This window comes from Centruroides vittatus, unplaced genomic scaffold (assembly GCF_030686945.1).
Source record: "Centruroides vittatus isolate TY-2023 unplaced genomic scaffold, ASM3068694v2 scaffold_752, whole genome shotgun sequence".
NCBI lineage: Eukaryota > Metazoa > Arthropoda > Arachnida > Scorpiones > Buthidae > Centruroides > Centruroides vittatus.
In genome coordinates, this window is record NW_027122716.1 from 3,713,227 (window position 1) to 3,735,885 (window position 22,659).

At 28.9% G+C, this 22,659-nt stretch overlaps 1 protein-coding gene across 1 annotated transcript in view; it reads left to right on the forward strand.

Annotated features, from left to right (window-relative positions):
• Positions 1 to 22,659, forward strand: part of LOC136989704 (serine-rich adhesin for platelets-like) — a 104,365-nt gene that overhangs the window by 39,367 nt on the left and 42,339 nt on the right. The window contains exons 2-3 of the mRNA XM_067287942.1: positions 2,165 to 2,241; positions 21,092 to 21,195. The gene's annotated coding sequence lies outside the window, so the exon portion shown is untranslated. The remainder of the gene's footprint in view (positions 1 to 2,164; positions 2,242 to 21,091; positions 21,196 to 22,659) is intronic.

Sequence of the window (22,659 nt, forward strand, 5' to 3'; positions counted from 1 at the left end):
AAAATTTGCTTTTAAAAGCAGTATTAATAAAAAATTTTATTATTATTTTTATGAATTATGGTATGGCGTTGACAAAAACTAAAGTCATTTTGATGGATTTGTAATCAGAAATAATGAAGACTTATTTTTGACTAATTTCTCATTTTGTCTAGAACAGTTCTGAAATTATTTACTAAAATTTTGTCCTATTAAGTTTATCTCAAACATTTAAAGATGATAAAAATATCACCATTGAAAATGTTAAAATTTATTTAATCATTTCTTTCTTTTCTATTATGTAGTTAATACTGAAGTGTCTGTGTAGAAAAAGCTTAAACAATTTACTGAAGCTTGAATTTTGAATGTGTTTTTTTTTTGGAATGGTTATGAGATTTTAAAAGTAGACAATTTTGAAATTTTATTATAATCTTCAACAAATTAATAAAATTGAAGACAGTGTTCAAATAACAGTTATTGTTTATTCACCTTTCCTGTTCTGGAATACAATTTTTGACAACCGACCTTTCTTTATAGGATACTGGATTGCTAAATTTAAAAGATTCCCTTTTAAAACAATGAAATATTATCTAATTAAAAACAAACAACTTTCAAAATTAGAGCTGGTAACAACACATACGTATTTTTTCCATCCATACTATATCGGTACCACATGTTATCATTTCGTCGGTACCACATTTCAACAGATTTTGTCTTCAGTTTTAATTTTAAACTTAATTACCATCCGGTGATTAATGTATAATAATGTATCAGTGTGAAATATGTTCTGTATCATGTTCATGTACTTTTGTATTTAAGGAAATGGTTGATTCAATACAAAGTAAGATATTACTATTACGTTCAGTTTTTTTATTATTTTTGTGTTTAATTAATTTTGTGTTTAATTAATTTTGTACTTGTACCTAGGTCTTAATAATTTTAGTTACTGATGAGGGACCATAAAATGTAAGTCAGCCTGAATTACATCTATTTATGTATATAATCAACCAAAATAAACATAATTCAATCATAAGTTTTGGATCATTGAATTACCAATAGCATTCTACACACCTGCAGATGCAGGATTACAGAATTCTCAAGAAGTTTCTGATTTGAATATAGCTGGTGATCCCAACAAGAAAAACCGTATAGGCCATTTGTATACTTGTCAAAACTCACTTTGATTGAAAAATTCGTGAACGTTTGTGTGGATGCATAAATTTATTTAATTTTGCTTGATTTATTGAATCAAATAGTGGTTTTTTTCCCTCTCTCTCTCTCTCTTTTGTTTGATCTAATTTAAAATACTTTTATTCAAGTAAGTTTTTTAAAAACTTCTAAAATGGGTTCTAATCTTAAGAGAAGATGTGAAGTACTACCTATAAGTGGGAAAGATGAAAATTCCCAATATGGTTGAAATAGAAAAAAAAATTATTTGTGGAGATTGCCAAGCTGTGTGGATAAAATGAATCTTCCTTAGTGAAGTAATAAACTGACAAATTTTATTTTTGTTGTTGTTCTGCTGCACTCCAATCTGCAAAAGTTTCTGGTACAATGCATGATAAGGGTTACTCAAAATGGAAAAAGCATTAAATCTGTGAGTAGAAGACAAGATTAGAAAAAGAATGCCTATTGAAGACAACATGTTATGACAAAAGACACTGAGCTTGTACAAGGACATTCAGTTACAAGACTGCAGAGGAAACTAAGCCATTTATAGAAAGCAAGGAATGGTTACATAGATTCAAAATTAGTTTTAATGTAAAAATTATTGAAGCTGCATCTACTGATGAGGATACTTCTGCTGTTTTCAGCAGTTAAAAATAATCCTAAACAAGTTTTTAATTGTGATGAAAACAGGCTATCTTTGGAAGAAGATGCCTGAGAGGACTTAAATACACAAAAGTGCAAAACAGGCAATCTGAGATTATGTAGCTATATGAAACAATACAAAATACATAGTAATATATAATAGTACCTATGTTTTTATTTTGTCTTGGTCTATTACATTATATGCATGCATGAATATTGGTTTTTGCAGATAGTTAGCTGAAACAGATAGTAGCAATCTACAGTAGACTTTAGAACATATTATTTGTGGATATGGCAGTCCCATTGTAATTTGAAATTATTATTTTTTTAGGCCTGGTATAATTAGAATTAACTCATTACTTTATTCTTATTACAGGCAATAGACAAATTAACAAGCTTGAGGTCTATTGGTTAATGGTGACAGTGGCATCAGTGTCATTGAACTGTCAGAAAGTAAGTTAATTATATTTGAATTTTATTATATGTATCCAATTTACTAAAACTTTTTTAAGAATTCAGTATGATGATATAAAATTAAATTTGTATTGCTTAAAAATTCTGATATTATAGGAAAAAATAAAATAATTTTTTAGTCATATTAAATTATTGCTATGTAGCAATAATTGAAATAAGTAATAATAATTTACATTAGTACATTATATCCAGTTATGTGGGTAATCATTTTTTTTTAAACACACTTTTTAATGTATCTTTTTTACAAAAATATATGAAATGCAGTAATACAGTTGAACTTGTTTATAGCAAGCAGGAAGGGACCATTACATTTGCTTGCTAAATCTAAGTGCTCATTAAAATTGGGTGTCCAAAAAAGAAGACATATTATTTGTGTTACAGCATACATTGGCTTTGTATTTTTTTTCAATGTCTCTTATTTTTTGTTAGATAAGACTCAAGACAAAAAGCATTGCCACTGCACCTCTCATTTCAAAAAACTTTGTAATTTTTCTGCACATTTCAAGGTTATTGAGTATGTTGGTAGAAGTTCTGTTCTGTTCTTTTTTTTTTCATCATTGTCTGCTTCATTATTTTGTTCAGCTCCTTGTATTTGTACTTCAGCAACAATATCTTCTTGAGTTGGTATGTCAGAAGTCATTACATCATAGTCTACAGATACAGATTTCAAATAAAGAATCATTCATTTCCAAACTTACTGTCAGTTTAAGTAAATCATCATCTTCCTCTTATTGGATTGTCTTATCTTCAAAAATCTCCAAACCAGCTTTTTAGAAACAATTTTTGATTCACTTAAATGACATTTTTCCATATCTTATTTAATAAATGGATTGCTTCAAGTATCTTTGCATTTGAAGTTGTTTGTTTTTTGTTTTTTCCTATCCAGAAGCAACAAAATCAATTGCTTACAAAAGTGGCTCTTGAAAATTCTTAGGATCCATTGGTCTATGGACTTTAGTCTTAATGTTTGTAAATTTAGTTAATTTGGGATCCTATGAGAAGAAGAATTTTATGTTTTTGTTTCCTTGGTTTTCTCTTCTATTTTGAAATGAATTTAGTGAAAATGTCAGTGTAATTCATACTTTCTTACTGTTGTCATAAACAGTCAGAAGCATCTTTAAATTTTTAAACTGTAGAATTTTTGACTTTAAAAATTAACAGTTTATCTTTATTTTCTCTGTAAATCTTTACAAGTAAGTTTCAGAGTTTCAATGTAGCTCTTTTAACATCCAAAGGTTTTCAATGATGATGACTTTACTCCTTTAGTTTATGATTATAGATGCATTTCAGAATGATGTGTAACTCCTAATACTTTCAAAAATACTGTTTTTTTGTATAGAATTAGAACTGATGAGGGAACAAAATTATACATCATTCCAAAATTCATTTGTAACCATAAACTAAATGAGTAAAGTCATTGTCATTGAAAACCTTTTGGATGTTAGAAGTGCTGTATTGAAACTTAAACATACTCATAAAGATTGACAGAGAAAAGAAAGAATTATAGCATCTCTTTTCCATAAAATAAGTTTCTTCTTGTCATTACCAGACATATTCACATGCTCTAACACCATAAGTCTATTTTTGGAGAGCTTGCTTCTGCACTTTTCACTCTTAAATATCAGTCTGTTGGCAGTAATTTGTCTGTTGTTAATTTCTTGTTTTTATTCTTTACATTACATTATCTTTGTCTACACAATTGCACATATTATTTCTTATTTAATAACTTTATTTTCTGCTTAACAACAATATACTATTATGCTTTTATGTAATTATTTTGAGATGATAAAACATTACAGAAGTTTATTTTTTTTATTTTGTTAAAATATAGTTTTATAGACAAGACAATTTTTCTCTGGAGAAAAAGTTTTTTATATGATCAAAAATACTTATAATTTTATGTACATAGGAAAAAATATTACAACATTAAATATCTGCTTTTCAGCAACCAATAAATAAATAAATATGCTTAATTAAAATAAAGAATGAATATACAGTCCTGGAAAAAGTTTGAGACCACCTAAGTTTTGAAACTTTCCATTAAAATTAACTGATCCCTGTAAATATGCTCTTGTTTAGGTATTAAAATAACCATAAACCAAATATGAAATAAAAATTTATTTTCATATTTTAAGAAATTCAAATAAAACAAATTATTGCTTGCAATTTGCCTGGAAAAAAGTTCAGAGATCAGGTTCAAAAATTCATATTTTACAACATTCTAAAATGCAATAGACATTGTAACCTAATTTGTATGCGTCTATATTGTGTTTTCAACCATTAGTAAAAATGCTATCTGGTAAAACATTCACAGATGAAGAAAAAACAGCAAGATATATGCATTCAGATACTAAAAAATATGAATGTATCATTGTAGGTCTACTAGGAAGAACAAAGACTGTAGTTCACAATTACTTAAAGGACCCTGACAAGTATGGCAAAGCTCAGCATTGCAGTTGGTCAAAAAACCTTTCTGTCAGAGATGACCGGGCAATATTGAGAACAGCTACATTCTTTGCTATGTCATCTAGTTAGATTACAGCTTTACTGCAGCTACTTGTAATACCAAGAAAAATGAGATATGTTCTGAAAAAGTCTGCAAATCATGCATACATGAAAATGTAGGCACAGCCAAAATTGACAACCTCCCATGTGGAAAGACACCGGGCTTTGCAATGCATTATGTTGACCATTCAGATTTATGGAATCATACAGCTTTTAGTGATGAGAAGAAATTTAACCTAGATAGCCCTGATGGTATGTGATACTATTGGCACTAACCTCATCTTTTATCACTTCATGTACAAGTTGGAGGATTCATGATGGTATAGGCAGCTATTTCTTTCATTTCACCTTGTTCAAAGACAGCTGACTATCAAGATGTGTTGGAAAATTATCTTCTACTATTAAGAGATGAAGCAATGAACAAACATTTTATTTTCCAACAGGATAATAAAACGTTGTCTCAACAATGACATGGTTGTCTGACAATAATATCAATATTTTGCCATGTCTATCATTTAGCCCGAATTTAAACCCAACAGAAAATCTTTGGGGTAATTTTGTAAGAGTAGTTAATACAAAAGGAAGACAATTTGATAATGTTTGTGATATTTAAAAAAAAAGCAATTTTGACTGCTTGGGATGAAACTGGTCCTGAAAGGCTAACAACTCTTACTACATCCATGATCAATTGATTGATTGATGTTATTCAGGTTAATGGTAAACTAACTAAGTATTAAATATTGTTTTTCTCAGTATATTTTGTTTTTGTTGTGCTTTTTTTGATCCTGGTCTCAAACTTTTTCCAGGCAAATTGCAAATGACAATTTGTTTGTATATGAATTTCTTAAGTATGAAAATAACTTTTTACTTCATATTTGGTTTATGGTTATTTTTTAATACCTAAACAGCAGCATATTTACAGGAGATTAGTTAATTTTAACAAGAAGTTTCAAAACCCGGTAGTCTCAAACTTTTTCCAGGATTGTACTTAATAAGAAGTTTACATAATTATGTTTAACATTTTCTATGATGAAAATATTAAACTTGATTTATTTGATAGTTTTTTGTAGATTTTTCATTTTTCAATATGTATTATTTAACACTTTCTGTGGCCTGGATAAAAACTTATATTGCCCATGCATTTTGTTCTGTCTCCATTTCTAGGTTTTTGTTTTGTAAGCAAACATTAGAATTTTTGAAAGTATTGAAGAGAATTTTTTCTGAGTAAGAATAAAAATATTCAAAAGCAATTATATTACAAATCTATATTATCTTAAACGTATTGAAATAAAGAAGTCTTATTATTTTATGAAAAATTTTTAAAAATCATATTGAGTTTTCATTATTGACTTTCTTATCTTCAAAATAATTGAGCATAGTATGATTATATGCTTTAAAAATTGCTTGATATTTATGCTTTTGCTTTATGTTGCATATTAATTTTTAAAATGTACAGTGCTTAATAAAAAAATAAAATTACCATCTGTCAGTGTTAAGTAACTTTAATTGACAAAATAATAACCAATCTTACAAAACTTTGCAAGTACTTTCAACAGTAAATGACTGTATTCTCAGCAAAATTTGAAATTAAAACAAATATTTTTAAACTTCATATAAGATTAAAAAAAGAACATGTTTTCAATTTACTGTATTTAAAACAAGATTTTTTTTTACAGTGTTTAAAAATAATTTATTTTGATAAATTCACTAAGCAAACAAATGAATTTTATTAACTAATTCATTAGATATAGAAAATCATAATTGCTTTTAAAAAATACCATTATCAAAAATTTTTCACAAATCTTAAACATATATATGGTATATATACTACAATTGTTTGCTTGAATAGAGTCCAAACTTATAGGTATTATTAAACATTATGTTACATATTTTCTAAATGAAGAAATAAAGAGAAATTATATATATTTAAACTTAAAATATATATATATATATTTTAAGTTTGTTTGTTTATCAGGAAAAGTAAATCTTATAAAAAATTTAAAACTTTTATGAATTAATAATTACAATTTGTTTAATTTAAACAATTATTTGAAAATATAAAATTTATCCAGAAATTTATCAAATGTTTAAATAATAGTGTTTTATTGCAGTCTAAAACAGTTAACAGTATTAAATTACCATACTTTTCATCATGTTTGGAAGATTTTAACCATGACTCTGTCCAACAGATGTAGATTGAAAGCTACTCTCTCACAACTGAATTTTCTTTTTTTTAAAGTGAGTTTATTGTAATAGGGTTTAACCTGTTACAAAGGGGTTACAGTTGTTAACCAACCACAGATGGTTTAATCTTATTATAACATATTATTTCTACCGTAATAACATCTTATCCATTTTCTTTAATCATACATTTTTGTAATAATATAAATTTAAATGTTTACTGAATGTACTACACAAAACATATTACTCAATTACAAAAACTTATTTGAGCTATTTATAAACTATAGATATATACAATTTTTAACAAAGATGTTTACTTTGTTCATTAAAAATCTTGTTCAACATGTGAAGGTAGTATCTGAATCATTAATAAACTTGTTCAACTTATGGAAGTATTGTCTGAATCATATCTCCAGTGCCTCCTTACAAAAATAAAACTTGTAAAGTTTTTACCCAAAATGTATATCTATAACAACAATGATTGGAAATTGTAAAAATTAATATTAATATAATCTGTTAACTTCTTTTATATAATTGTAACTAAATAAAGAATTTTATATGTTAAAGAGTGAAATTTAGAGTGTGTAATCATTAATATATAAAACACTCTAGAATTGTATTATAATCAGAATATTCTATATAGTATAACATTCTTTGTTTTCTTGAAACAGAGGATTTCAAAACATTTTGTATCAATTGAGAACTTTCAATTTAACAGCCACTAGATTATTGGTACTTTCACTTAGTGCCTATCATGAGAAAAATCAATAGTAACCTCCGTAAAAATTGGTCACATTTCAAATCTATTTCTGAAGTTAAATGTTAATTCCTTCTCAAAACACCATTCAATTGAATCACTTTATCCAGGTTAGTGTCATATGAATATTTTTGGTTATCCTTAATATAATAATCATTTCTTACACTTATTTTGTTGCCATTGAGTTTTTCTTGCTTAATATTACTAATAATTTTTTTCTTTTCATCCTTGATTTTTTACATAAATCCATTGTAAGTATTATTTTCTTCCATTCCTTATCACTTAAATTATCTTTCATCCTCCAAAATTCTCTAAGGATTAAATTCCTATCAAATAAGGAGTCTAATGGAACTTTCACTATAGGTTTGGTTTTGTCGTCGGTTAATCTAACCAATTTTTCTATGTAACTATTAGATATTCCCAAATCCCATTTTTATAAACTGATTAATTTCCTTAACATAATCAGGTGAGTTAAACGGAAAGTTTATAATTATAATATTTTTGTTATTTTGCTCATTAACCAGCTTGTCTATTTCAAATTCCAACGTACCTTGTATTTGACAGTTGTTCTTAGATATTTTCTCCATTTCTTCTATTTTATAGGATAGTTGAGACACCTCTCCATGTAAATATTTATTTTCTTCTTTTAAAGAATTAACCTCTGTTCTAATTCCTTGAAGTTCATTTTGGAGCTGTGAAAATTTATCCTGTATCAGTTCGTATATCGATTTTAATGAGTATTGAGATTCGTCCTTGTATCTGTAATTCTTTATGACTTACTGTTTGAAAATATTCATTAATTTTTGTGGTTCTCGAGGTCACTGGACTGCTCTTACCGAGATCTTCCTCTATTTGATAATAGTCTTCACTAATTAAGTCATTCAATTGATTTCCTTTTTCTTTTTCTTTGAGATTATCCTTATACAATCTACCCCGCTCCTCGTCTTTGCATATTCATTTGACTCATTTGTTGCAGAGATCGAGATAAAGGACCTGGATTTGGTTCAATCCCAGCAATAAACAATAAACTTATAATTAAAACCAAAGATAATCTGTTTATAAATAGCCACTTCTTTGGAATCATCATATTATAGCTACTTAAGGGTTTTGAAATTCACCAATACGCACTTATCAAGTTCTGCTAAAAACTTCACCAACACTTCCAACAACTAACACACGCCCCCAACTGAATTTTAAAAAATGTTTATAATAAAAATCTTATGAGAAAATATCATGCAAATGATCACCTACTTCATGTCATAAATAAAACAATATGCTTGATGTAATAGGTTTAGAAAATTATAGCTAGTGCACATTATAATTTGATTTTTATAAGCATTTTCTAATTAATATATGTTTTTTTAAATAATCTATGGAAATAGTAATTTCCATAGATTTCTATTTATGATAGAATAATTTTTATAATTTCCTGTAGACAATATTTAAGCTTTAACAGTACTTATTAGTATATAAAATTTTGAATATTATCAAATTATATAATTACTATTGTAATAAAGTTAAATTAGTTTATTAACACCAAGATTCTACAGTTTACAAAAAAAATGTAAGATTAAAAAATTATCAATTAATAACAAATAGTACTAATTATGGAATTCAAAAAATTATTTATATCATTTGTTATGTAAAATTTTAACTCATTATTCAAATTTCATTCTTTATTTATATTTTCAACAGAGTGATGTTATGTTACTTGGTGCTGCCTATGTGATTTACATTTTTCATCACTGAACATTTTCTTATCAAAACAATAAATTATTTGTTTGCATTTATATCACAGTCTTTCGTATTTTTTGTGATAATATGTAACAATTTAAGATGATACCATCTTAATCTAAATTAGCATAACTTTCAAAAATAATAATCCAGATAGTCATTTAGCTGAGATTTTGAAATTGGAAATATAAAGTTTGTTGTTCAGAAATAAATAAAATTCCCAAAACTGAATTTAATAAACAAAATAATGAAATAAAAAGTATTAAGATCAATCTCTAATATAACTGTAAAATATATTTCAGTTCTTTAGATTTTCACTTTTTTGTTTAACATTTCTATAAATTTCTAATCAATAAAATATTATAAAAATAAGAAATTAATCTTTTGTCTTTGTATAAAATAAATTAAATAATTATATATATAATTTATTTATTTATATACTTCTAAGAAAAATAAATAACTGTACATTGTATTTTTATATATATATATATATATATATATATATATATAAAATTTTTTTTAAATTATTTCATATAAGCATAAAAATAAATTTTTGATAACAATATTTTAAAATTTGCAGAAAATTTAAAAATAACTGAAGTTAATTTTATATATATATAGTAGAGCATCGTTATCCGACCTCCATGTAACTGACTTATTGGTTAACCGACCGCGTTCTAGTCGGCAAATTCAAATGTTCGCTAGTGATGTGGCGCTACAATATTTGGTTATGTCTTGGCTACTTTAATATTATTATTGTTAAATTTTTGCATGTTTTAGCTGGCAGCACTGGCTCGACCATGAAAGGGAGGCTAGTATTTAAACCAGGCCTAATACACTATACTAATAATGTATTTTTTCATACTTGTCGGTTATCCGACTTTTCAGTTATCTGACCAACCCCAGTCCCCAATTAAGTCGGATAATCGATGCTCTACTGTTTATATATATATTTTGTAAATTGGTAACTAAAATTTTTTGCATAACAAATAATTCAGAATTGTTAAATTAGCTCAGGGGTCCTAAACTTTGTCTGTTGACCCCTTAAAGAATTCTCAACCTTTTATTAAATCTCTCGTTTTTTATTTCTAACATAGCTAATAATAATAAATAAATAAATCAGGTAAGCTAGTATTAATTCACACACTTTTCATAGACAAGATGTATTTACAGTCTGCAAATTTACAAGAACCTAAACTGTTGTATCCATTGGACTAGTAATTTTTAATGAACCATTTTTGAATCCCAAAAATGCCTTATGATCCCTATGTTGATATAAATTACTTTGGACATCCTGAATTAGATGATAGAAAATTCAAGTACAATAGAACTCAGTTAAGAAGTTTTTCAAGAGACTAATTTATAAAACTAATATAGCTTTTCTTTTATTAATCAATATTTATTTAACAATGTTGTTCTACATTACAGTGAATTAGGCTTATACAGTATCTATTTTAGAAATTTGTCTAATGTCTTCATCTATTAAGTAAGAAATGTTTCATGATTCTCAAAAATAAAATCACGGATTTACAAATACCATACTAAAATTTATTTAAAATTTTATAGTATCACCCATATGTTGATAGCACTTGTCAGAACTTGCTCTTTGTTGCAAACATTGTTGCCAGAAAATTATAAAATCACATTCAAGATAGCCCAAAGTCAGGTACAAAATTGTGCAAGGAAGTCGTCATTAAGAGCAGATATTGTTATCTATTTGTAGCTTGTAAGTTTGTTTTTATTATTTTTGTGCTTTCAGTACAGTACTTGACATATAAATATAAAGCCTAGACTGTGTAAATTCCTTTTTGTTATTTTTATACTCTCAAGTATTTCTTGGATTCTTTCAACATGTCTAAAAGAAGAGATGATACCATTACTGATGTAAATAACAAAAAACAAGTTAAATCAATAACTAGGAAATAAGTGCAAAATTATAAGCAGTTATAAAACTGGAAGCACTATTAAAGATCTTTGCATCGAATATTCTTCAAGTTCTTCATTGTGTTATTTTGAAACACAGAAAAGTATTTAAAAGAAATTTAAAATGTTCCATCTTGAGAATTTTCTCAACAGAGGTGCTACTGCTATATTAGTTGGTCTAAAGAAAACAGTGAGCATTCAAACAAAACTATTTAAAGAAATAATTTGTTTTTATTTTCTTTGAAAAGAAATTAATGTTAAAAAATGTATTTTATAATAAAAATAATGAAAATATAATATTAATAAAAATGTTTCGTTGCCAAATATTTTTTTATTGTTCTTTTTCAATATTTTCCTATATAAAATCCAGGAATGTAATTATGCATTATGTATTTATTTGTATGAAAAATTTGTTCCCGCTTTGTGAGTAACTTCTAGAAATCAGTTAACTTGTAAAGATGGGAACTACTAGTATATAAAATTTTCAATAGGATTATACTAAGGAAAACATGTAAAGTCATAGGTGGTATCTTCATTAGAAGGGCCCCTCAATCTGTCAACAAATGTTGCTTGCCCAACATTGTTTCAATAGGATTTCTTAAGTGAATTCCTCTTCTATTCATGGACAAAGATTTCTGTCTACTTAAGTGGGAAATTGTTTTAAATGGGAATGTTTTATACAGAAAAAATTTACACACCCCTTATATTATTTTATGAATATTATAAGTTATATTCAAGGACAGTGGGTGATCAGTTAATGAACAGTTCGGACTGCGAACAAATCAGACAATGAACACTTCTGCAAAAAGATTTTAATGTTTGGACAGCAAACACATGTTCGGATAACGAACACTCACAGAACAAAAATGAGAAGCGACGCTGCATTTAAGATTTTTAAAACTGTATTTTACTGGCATTATGAATGGTTTATGGAACGAGACTTTCACAGTTGTATACATAACCTTATTTTTTGCACTAGTTGATTTCTTTTCTCTGAATTTTTGTAAGTGCTTTTCTAAACTTTTTATTTTTAAAAACTGATAATATTATGGAACTAAAAAGAATGGAGTACCAAGAATTGTGTTCACTATAGAAACTAAGCAAGAGATAATAGCTAAGATAGAGTGGGCAGAAGATATCTGATGTTGCTAGACAGTATGGCTTCAATAGCTCTACAATAGGCACAATCTTAGCTAAGAAAGATATAGACAAAAAGAATAAAGCAGATAATGGAGTAACAAAAATCACATCTGAGAAACAAAGATGGGCCATCCATGAAAAAATAGAGATTGTTTTTAGTTTGTTATTACATATAAATAAACATAGTAAGAAATTATATAATTTTTTATTTATATTTTGGAGTGTCCAGAACAAATTAATCAAATTCCCATAAAAACCTATGGTAAATTAATAATCGGTTAAGGAACAATTTGGGTAGTGAGCATTGTCTTTGAATGGATTATGTTCATTAACCGATCATCCACTGTATATCTTAATAATAAAACGTCTCTAACTCAACACCGGAGTGCAGTAAATCAACAATACCTTCAAGTCTGTTACTGGTGTGTTCACCCACAATGACGAAAAACAAAAAAAAAAAACAAAAAAAAAACGTTAGTAATGAACTTTTTTTGTTTTTTTGTCATCATGGGTGAATACACCAGTAACAGGTTTGAAGGTATTGTTAATTTATCTTAGTAATAGCTTGTTGGTTAACTGTAGTTACATATTCTGTTTAATAGGTAGAAAGGGATAAGGCACACATGCTCAACAAATATTGATAAGAAAGAAGGCTCATTTGAACATTCACTGTATAGTGAATGTCGGTACGACAATATTCACGCCAAAGACCGTATAAACGTTGCGAAAAGTTCACTGAGTTCAGCGTTATATCCACGTTTGCTTGTCGCAAGTACTTTCGACGAACCTTACTGTCGTCGTCTTCAGGCGAGTTCGTAAATTTGCCGAAAAAGTTTTAACGACAAGCAAACGTGGATATAACGCTGAACTCAGTGAACTTTTTGCAACGTTTATACTGTATAGTGAATTTGTAATCTTCAGTTATAATATATATAACTAAAACAACCCACAATCTGCTTTATTTTTAAAAAAAATCTGCTTTAAAATATAAAAATTCTGCTGTATTATGCTTTATGACAGAAATTTTTTGCTTTATTCTTATTTACTTTTTTTAATCACACTTGCATTCAGCATACAAATTTTCTTTGCATTTTTATTGGTTTACATGATTCTCAATGCTACTATTACTGTATGTCTTCATCTGAATTTGATAGATCAGCTTAGTTGAACATAAAGTGAATATGAATGTCCATGGTGTGAGAAGATGGTTCAAGGTAGAAAAACTCCTATCCTCATTGCACTGCTAGCAAGAACTGACAGAGCTTTTAATGCCAGCTGACTCAAAATCAGAATTTCCCTGATAGAGTGCTTCCAGAAATTTGTTATATCATTGCACATTGCCATTTCTTTATTATGGATCAGAGCATTGTAGTATTCTATCTATTTCTTTCTTGGGGAATCTGCATAATTGAGAAGTTATACTGTCCATTTGCTTGGTTATGATTTGGATATAGGACCTCCTGACATGCTGGATGTCTGCCATCTAGATAAAGTTGAAGCTTCAAACCCATACTGAATGGTACTAACAGTTCCTGAATGCTTTCAAGAATTTGCCAAATATCACTTCCTACAACACTGGATTTGGATCCGGGCTGTTACTCCAGTTTCTTGATAAATTTGCATAAGGCTTCAGCTTGGCTTGCAACTGTGTGTAACTGTTCTTCAAGTTCGGACTGACCAAGTAACCCTCTGAGTTCTTGCAATGCAGCTTCTTCCATAGTCTGATTTTCTCTAATCTATGTCATTAAAGCATCCCACCTCTTATGGTAGTATGAAACTGCTTCTAACCACATCTCCCATTGAATAATAACTGGTACAAGTGTTAGTGCTGAAGAGTGGTTCTTGGCAGATAAAGCTATATGCAACAAATGCCTTCTGTTTGCTACCTTTACTAGAGCTATCTTCACCCCTGAGATGAAACATTCAGAATGCTGTTCTTAGTGCATCCTGAACATTTTACACATGTCATACACATTTAGTCATTAAAGAAGTGCATCCATGCACTTCTTTAATGACTAAATGTGTATGACGTGTGTGTTGTGTGGAACAATCTCATGCACACTGGCATGAGTTTCAAAGTAATAGCATTCATATATGGAGTGTTGTCTGTCAAAAGTTCAACAAAATTGTCTAACTCAACATTCAAAAGTTTAAGAGATGCAAACACTTCTTTGACAATCATATCACTGTTGCACTTTTCTACACAGTCTGTGATTGCACTAGACAGGGGTGGTTTGTAGGTTCCAAGGCAGACAATCAATGTATTTACAACTTTCCTATTTCTCATATCGACTGACTCATCTAGTATCGGCAGAATGTCAACATTCCACATGTTTGTGCAGTAGTGTCAAAATCTGTGTTTCCAACATTGCAGAGAAACCTGTGCAAGATGCTTTCACTGGGTAAGTTTTCACTCAAAGATAGTTTTAAATTAGACTTCATCTGCTTTTGGAATCATTTGTGACAGAAAATGTGCAAGGATTTTCCCACAGAACAGAATATGGAAACCATGTCTTATCATCTTGAAGGTTTACTATGATACTTCTGGAAGCAGTAAATGGCAAGGTTCTTTGCTTGCTGCTACTACTATTGTCCTTACAATGTTTTGCACTTGGAATATGTGTACTCACAGTGAATTTCTTTTCATAGCTGACCGTAGTATTGCAGTACTCACAGTGCAAATTTCCATTTTCCACTACAAACCCTTCATCAGAAAATTCACATAATCAAAGAACTGCTGTAACTAGTGTCTTGGACATTATCTTAAGATACAATAAAATAAATTTAATTACAAACTTGGTTTACTCAAATCTCTACAGCAATATATCAGATATAACTAACAGTTACCAGATCCTGGGGAGATGGGAGCTATGTTGCTGACTGTTTGAAATGAAAGGTTGCTACATTTGAAAAAGGTCATCTTTTTTGGTTCCAAAATTTTAAAAGATTGATAGCTATTTTGCCACTTAATTGAGCAAATAAAAAAATATCTAATTATCCAAAGTAAAAATTTAAATATAAACAAATATTTTATTTAACAAAAACAGTAAATTTCTATTTAACATTAAATACAAAAAAACACTGCAATTTTTCTGAAAGGAAACAATTAAATCTTCACAAGGTATGAAGATGGTATCATTTTTACATATTAAAAACTTCAACAGAGTACACGAGAAAGTAATGTAAATGTAATTGAAAAAATAGTTATAAATTTGAAAAGTATAAATAAGAACTGAAATATGATAAACAAGATTTTTATATTGTATTTTCAATGGATATATAAAACTGAGAAAATTATTTTTGGCTTATTTGGACGCAGGTGTCAATATGCTGCTACAGTCTTTAAAAAACTTGCTATCTTGCTGACAATTTGCTATGGTTGGCAATAAGTAAAGAGAGACAAGGTGGGAGTTGGACTGGACTACAGTGAAAAAACATGGCAACTCAACAAATTTCCTTAATTCTTCTTTTATCTTTCTTTATAAAACAAATGAGAAACGTCTACTGGAACTGAAATCAAACATACGACACCTTTAACATATCCAGTTCAAAGTCTTTAATAGCTTAAAAACGTTTTTGGCTGCGTTAATCAGCCTTCGTCAGTTAAACGAATACTAACATCGAATCAAATTTGAATTTACAAAAAAAACCGCAACTGCGCATAGACGGGTCTATGCTACAAACAGAATAAAAGAAGAAGTTAATAAACGGCAATAAATACAAGAATATGATGAGACCGTAGTAGGTTCCCTCTCTTTCCCGTGCCAAAGCGTAACATTATTCGACAAGTGACTTCCAGGCAGATGATAGGCCATCTGCATCTCAGTTGTTGATGCAAAGCGTAGATAACTGCGCTTTATGTATCTCTATTTTTTCCATGTATTTGACAGCCTGCCTGGATCGAGTGGCTCTTATGATGGAGGCCTTATCCCAGTGCACCGTTATATCATATTGTCTAGCAAAGGTCGCTAGGACTGTGCTGTCACTGCCACTGTTTACCGAGTACTTATGCACAGTGACAGCACGGTCCTAGCGACCTTTGCTAGACAACATGATATAACGGTGACTGGGATAAGGCCTCCATCATAAGAGCCACTCGATCCAGGCAGGCTGTCAAATACATGGAAAAAATAGAGATACATAAAGCGCAGTTATCTACGCTTTGCATCAACAACTGAGATGCAGATGGCCTATCATCTGCCTGGAAGTCACTTGTCGAATAATGTTACGCTTTGGCACGGGAAAAAGAGGGAACCTACTACAGTCTCATCATATTCTTATATTTATTGCCGTTTATTAATTTCTTCTTTTATTCTGTTTGTAGCATAGACCCGTCTATGCACAGTCGCAGTTTTTTTTTTTTTTATTTTTGTAAATTCAAACGTTGTTTTTTTGTAAATTCGAATTTGATTCGATGTTAGTATTCGTTTAACTGACGAAGGCTGATTAACACAGCCGAAAACGTTTTTAAGCTATTAAAGACTTTGAACTGGATATGTTAAAGGTGTTGTACGTTTGATCTTGCTTTATTTAAAAATTTCTGCTTTATTGTATAATAATTGGAAATGTGATGGTATGCACTCATTTCATGGTTTCAGTAAGCAATCTGCAGTTGAATTTGTGTGTTGCCTTATCTGCTTTTGGGTTGCCTTACATAAAATTATCAGATTTTTAAATTAGGTAAACAGTCCTGCTTTTTAATATGTTGTTCTGATTTTAAAACTGTCTGAAAAATGTTTTCCTTTTAGATTGGCTATTTATAAATTTAATTATAAAACAATGTTCATTGCATGAATTGTAAGTCAAAGATGAATCACATTAAATTAAATTAAACAAATTACAAATTAAACTAAACAAATTAAATTATTTTAATGTATTTATAGGATGTTTAATAACACTAAATTATTTTTAATTAGTGTCGTGTCTCCTACCATACAATAGGTCTACCTCATACTTTTGTTGAGAGAAGTAGTGGCTTATGTAAATCCGAAAGCAGCTCAGGAAATTATTTTTAGAAAATTTACAAACATATTATGCTGTTGATGGTAGAAGATGCTGTGAAAGAACAAACCTATTTCTGCAGAATTATAATAAGCTATTATGAAGACAAATATATGTAAATTCTATAGACACTTCACATCACCTGCAAAAAAATTGAATAACTAAATAATTTCTGGATTAAAATCTTCTGTTTCTTTACAATATTATTCATAAATGCTTAAATAATCATTATTTTAATAAAATACGTCATAATTTTAACCCAAAACAAAAAAAAAATGAAGTTTAAGCCGAACTTCTACTTGCCGTGCTAGACGTAGCAAACGCCATAAGTTTCTCATGTTATTCAGTACACAACACTTTCCGGAACCTTTTACCGGTGTTAGACGCAAATCGAAAAAATTTCCGTTAACGTTTTCGAACTTGGTAGTTCTTCTTCAGACGGTAAAAAACGAGGAACGCAGAACGAATAATCGAACGAGTTATTTTTAAACCGAAATCGAATGCTTCGTCTAACACCGGTAAAAGGTTCCAGAAAGTGTTGTTTACATCCCCAGTGTTCCTTGATGTATGTAGATAGTTATTCAGTACATCAGAACCACACAATTAGTCAACAACAAAAGGGAGATAAAGACGAATAAAGATAAGATAATTGTAAAGAAGTATTTGTTTAATATTCTTTAAGGGGATTTTTTGTGTTATTTCTCAGAAAAGAAAATATTTAGAAAGTTTTGATAAAATTCAATATATTTCGGGTTATTGACCCATGTTAAGGACAGTGCTGTGGAGTCAGAGTCGGTCTACTAAAATTATCAGGAGTTGGAGTTAGAGTCAAGTGTTTTTTTACCAACTCTGCAGCCTTGGTTGGAAGCATGAATATATTTCGTGTAATTCAGACTACAAGTAACTTTTGATAGACATTAAATTTCAATTTTTAATTCTAAATTAACTTTTTCTATTTTATGCCTTATGTTGCTGTGGATTGTTTGCTAGTTTTATTTCTTATTCATTAATAACTTAAATCTTATAATCCATTACAACAGTATAAATCATTAAATTGTCCATTAATAAATTTGCTGAATTTTACAAAATATTAATAACTGGAAGAAAATGTATTTGGGAATTATATTTTTTTTCTTACACAATCAAAATTATCTTTAAAAAATAAATGGTATTATGCAATTACAGTAGAGTCCCATACAACGCTGGGGATTCGTTATGCATTATAGGAAATCGTGTTATCGAAACCTGCATTATCACACGATTTATGAAAGTTTAAATCTTTGCCTATAAGTTGAAAAAAAAGTATACCTCTCATTGACAAAATTCAAGGATTGTTGCTTGCTTTATTTGTGCATTGTAAGGGACATTACTGTATTTATGACTTTTGCACTATTGCTATTTTAGGCTAGTTTATTAACACCAGCACTCAAATTGGAAGCATATCAAGATGTAAAAAGTAATTTTGAGGGGTTCAGAAAAATTAACAAATTTTGAAAAAATTTCATTGATGTTAAATTGAGTTTTCTTATATTTATAATTTTGCCTAATTAATATATCATTTCTAAAATCATAAAATGTTTTAAAATTTAAATATGCTCATTGATTTACACTCACTGACAAATAACTATGCATCAAGGAAGAGGCATTGGAATTGAATGAAACTGTTAATGCACACATAATAACAACAGTAGTAAGTGATTACAGTATCATAGCAAAGGGATAATTTCCTGTGGAACAACAGTCTAATTTAAAGAAACCTTTAGTACCTTGTAGGACTTCTTAAGTGGATATAAGTGGGTCAAATCATAAATGGCTGAAGCTGGCATCTAATCTGGTTCCAAAAATCTTGATGAGTAACAAATGTCAAGACCAGGCAGGCCAAGAAGTATGGCAACATGATTGGACATTTCTGGGAAACCCCAGCTGTGTGTGGTTGAGCATTATCTTGCTGGAAAATGGCTGTTTGCAAGTATCATAAAAGACAATGTAAGAATGAACAAGATTTTATGAACAATCATGTATAGTCAATGCTTCCTATATGACTAATAGAGGTGACCAAGTATCATATGAAATGGCTCCCAAGACAAGCTTGCCAGTAATGGAGAGAGAGTGCTATTCAAAAGTAAAGGTGAGATTGAAGCATTCACCAGTGGTCCTCCAAACTTTAATGAGTGGTCCGTGCTTTTCTGTTATAGTACCACTGCAAATGAGGCTGATGGTGTTAGGATGTTAATAGCAGGATACACAGTGGGTGCCATACATGCAAATTTACCTATGCTAGTTTGCCTGCAATGATACAGGAAGAGACAAGGAGAGGGATCATAGTGAGGCTTTCATCTATCTCTGGATGGTGAACATTGAGTCTGTTGCAGTTGTTTGTGCTTGTCTCGTGATCGTGTGATCCTCTATGCTGTTAGACTGTCTGGGGCATACAGAACATGCCTGCCATGTACCATACATGTTCTCTGTATCCACTGCCTCCAATATGTTTTCTCAGTTAGGTCAAAATGGCCATCCTACTTTCTTCAGCTCAATGTCAAACTTTGTCAGCTATGCATAATGTCTTTGACTGCATCATACAGACATATCTGGCATTCAAAACCCTCCAAACAATAAGTATACTGAAAATCTGAACAGTGTGCTCAACAACTCTGCAAGCCTTTTACAGGATATTGAGGTAGTGATTTTAAGGCACTCTGATAATATTACCTGTAATTTAATTGGACCATAGCTGTAATCATTTCTGTATCTGTCAGAGACATAGGTGTATACTAATAATTAGACAATTCTCTGTAGGTGTGTAATGTTTTGCTGATGATGATCCCTTTTAGAGGCCTATCCTTGGTGTTATTGTTGCAGTAACACCAGGATAGGTCTCCTTAACAATTAATGTTTGTTTTAAATTTTTATTTATAACATTTTTTAAAATAAAAATGTAAAACTAATAGTAAGTAAAAATTTGATAATGATTTTAACTGAACTTGTTAGTTAAATCTTCTTCTAAGCTTAATTTAAGATGATAAATATAGCTTTAGTTTAAATTTAAATATAGGAAGTTTTCTGTGTTTAATATGAAAAATTGTTTATTAGCTGTTATAATTGTGTATATAAATTTTATCTATCCTATATTTTGTGAGGATAACAGCTTCTTGAGGTGTAAAAGACAGAATCTCAGAACTGTCCTTAACAATATAATAATTTATTGTAATTGTGGTTTATTTATAAAGTGTTTAAAATTTCTTTGTTTTTATTATTGTTAAGAGATGCAAACATTTCTAGAAAAATGCTTTTAAAAAATTTTTAATTAAAATTGGAAAATTTATCATAACCAAGCTGTGAATTATGTGATATTAATTAAAATTTATTTTACTTCTGAATTTAAATATGAATATAAAACTTTTGCTCATTTTGCTCATTTTTTAAATTTAAGATATTTTTTTGATTATTAATTACATAATCTTGGTTGATTTATTGTGAACTTGTTTTTGTATTTTTATTTCTGTTTTGTGAATTAACGTTTTAGATTTCATTATATATAACCACTGTTATAATGATATTTATGTGTGTGTGTATATTTTTTCATTTCAGTTTTATTGATAGAATTAAAAATTTAACAGTGAAATATTTACAAATGAAAAATATTTAAAGGAAGAACCCATTATAGAAAGTTTAACTTAATGGAAGCTTTGCAAGTAAGTGTTATCATATGTTTTGTGTTAAAATGCTAATATTAGATGAATCGGAAGAGATTAATCTCAAACTGTTCTAAAATAATTACAAACTAAAAAAGAGGTGTGTGTGTTTATGTATGTATGTATGTGTATATATATAATGAATGCATATTTACATGTGTGTATGTATATAGAGGTACTAATAAAGTAAATTTCAATTATACATATAGCTGTAATGATAGGATAAATCATTTTGTCATTGTATCCCTGTTCCAGAAGATAAGACATACTAGCAATATTTCTGCATTTATCAGGCATTCATAATTGTGTCATCAAATGAGAAAGTCCAAAAACTCCACCTACTGGAAGAAAAGGTGGTATTTTGCTGAGTGAATTCCTGAATCAATGAACAAAAATAAATATAGATGGAATTAAGAGACCTTAAAAAAATTAAGACAAACTATTCAAAACAAGCAGTGAAATATATAGACTTCCGGTGTTATATTATTTCATGGCAACTTGTAATTGCACATTGTCCAACATAGGTCCATTTAGATACAATTTTTCTGGAAAATATTTATTACCATTCTATACCCTCACCATTGAGCCCTCAAACTTCCACCAGTTTCTGCACTTGAAGGCACTGTTAGCAGGATGATAATTTTACAACATTGAAAAGATGATTAGCTATGCAAGATTAATTAAGAATCTGGCCTGACGTTTTATTGAGGGAATAAGAGTTTGTGCAAATGTATGAAAAGTTTTTTAGTCTTACAGATGATTATGTTTAAAGATATGTATATAAAGTTTTGGCAATAAATGCATGTCCAAAATATTTTCTTGTGTTGTTTAAAAAAAAGAGCTGGAAAAATTAAAAAAGTTTTTTCTTTGGATTTTATGGCCAGTCAGAATTTGCTTTCCAAATGCCCTTTGTGCACATGTGTGCATGTATTTATTTATTATGTATTATTATTCTTATGTATTTATTAATTTATAAAAAAAATGTTTATATATATAAGAGATAAGTAAATTAAAGGATGGTTGTATTAATGCCAGGGATGTGGATGGACTAGCTTCCACATGGAAGTTCTATATAAAAGAAAAACTAAAACACAAAAATTTTTAGCCCACACCTGCCATTATACTTAGTGGCATTTTCTGTGTATTTATTTCATTTTTATTTTATTTTACATATGTTATTTTTTTGTTTTATTGTATTAGTTCGTTTAGTATATTTTGTTTTATTTTATTATTTATTTGTTAATTTATCTAGTATTTTGTTTTAAATTTAAATGTAAAAGTGTTCGAATTTCAGTTGCATCTGAAGATGGCCTATCGTATTGGGTCGAAAATGTTAATATTTGTTTAATAAACATTTCTCAGCATTAGGTGTTTGATGATTCATTAGATATATATGAATTTATTTTAAATTCTGTAGTTATATAAAACAACTGAAAATAGTAAAAGCTAATTTTAATAGCACAT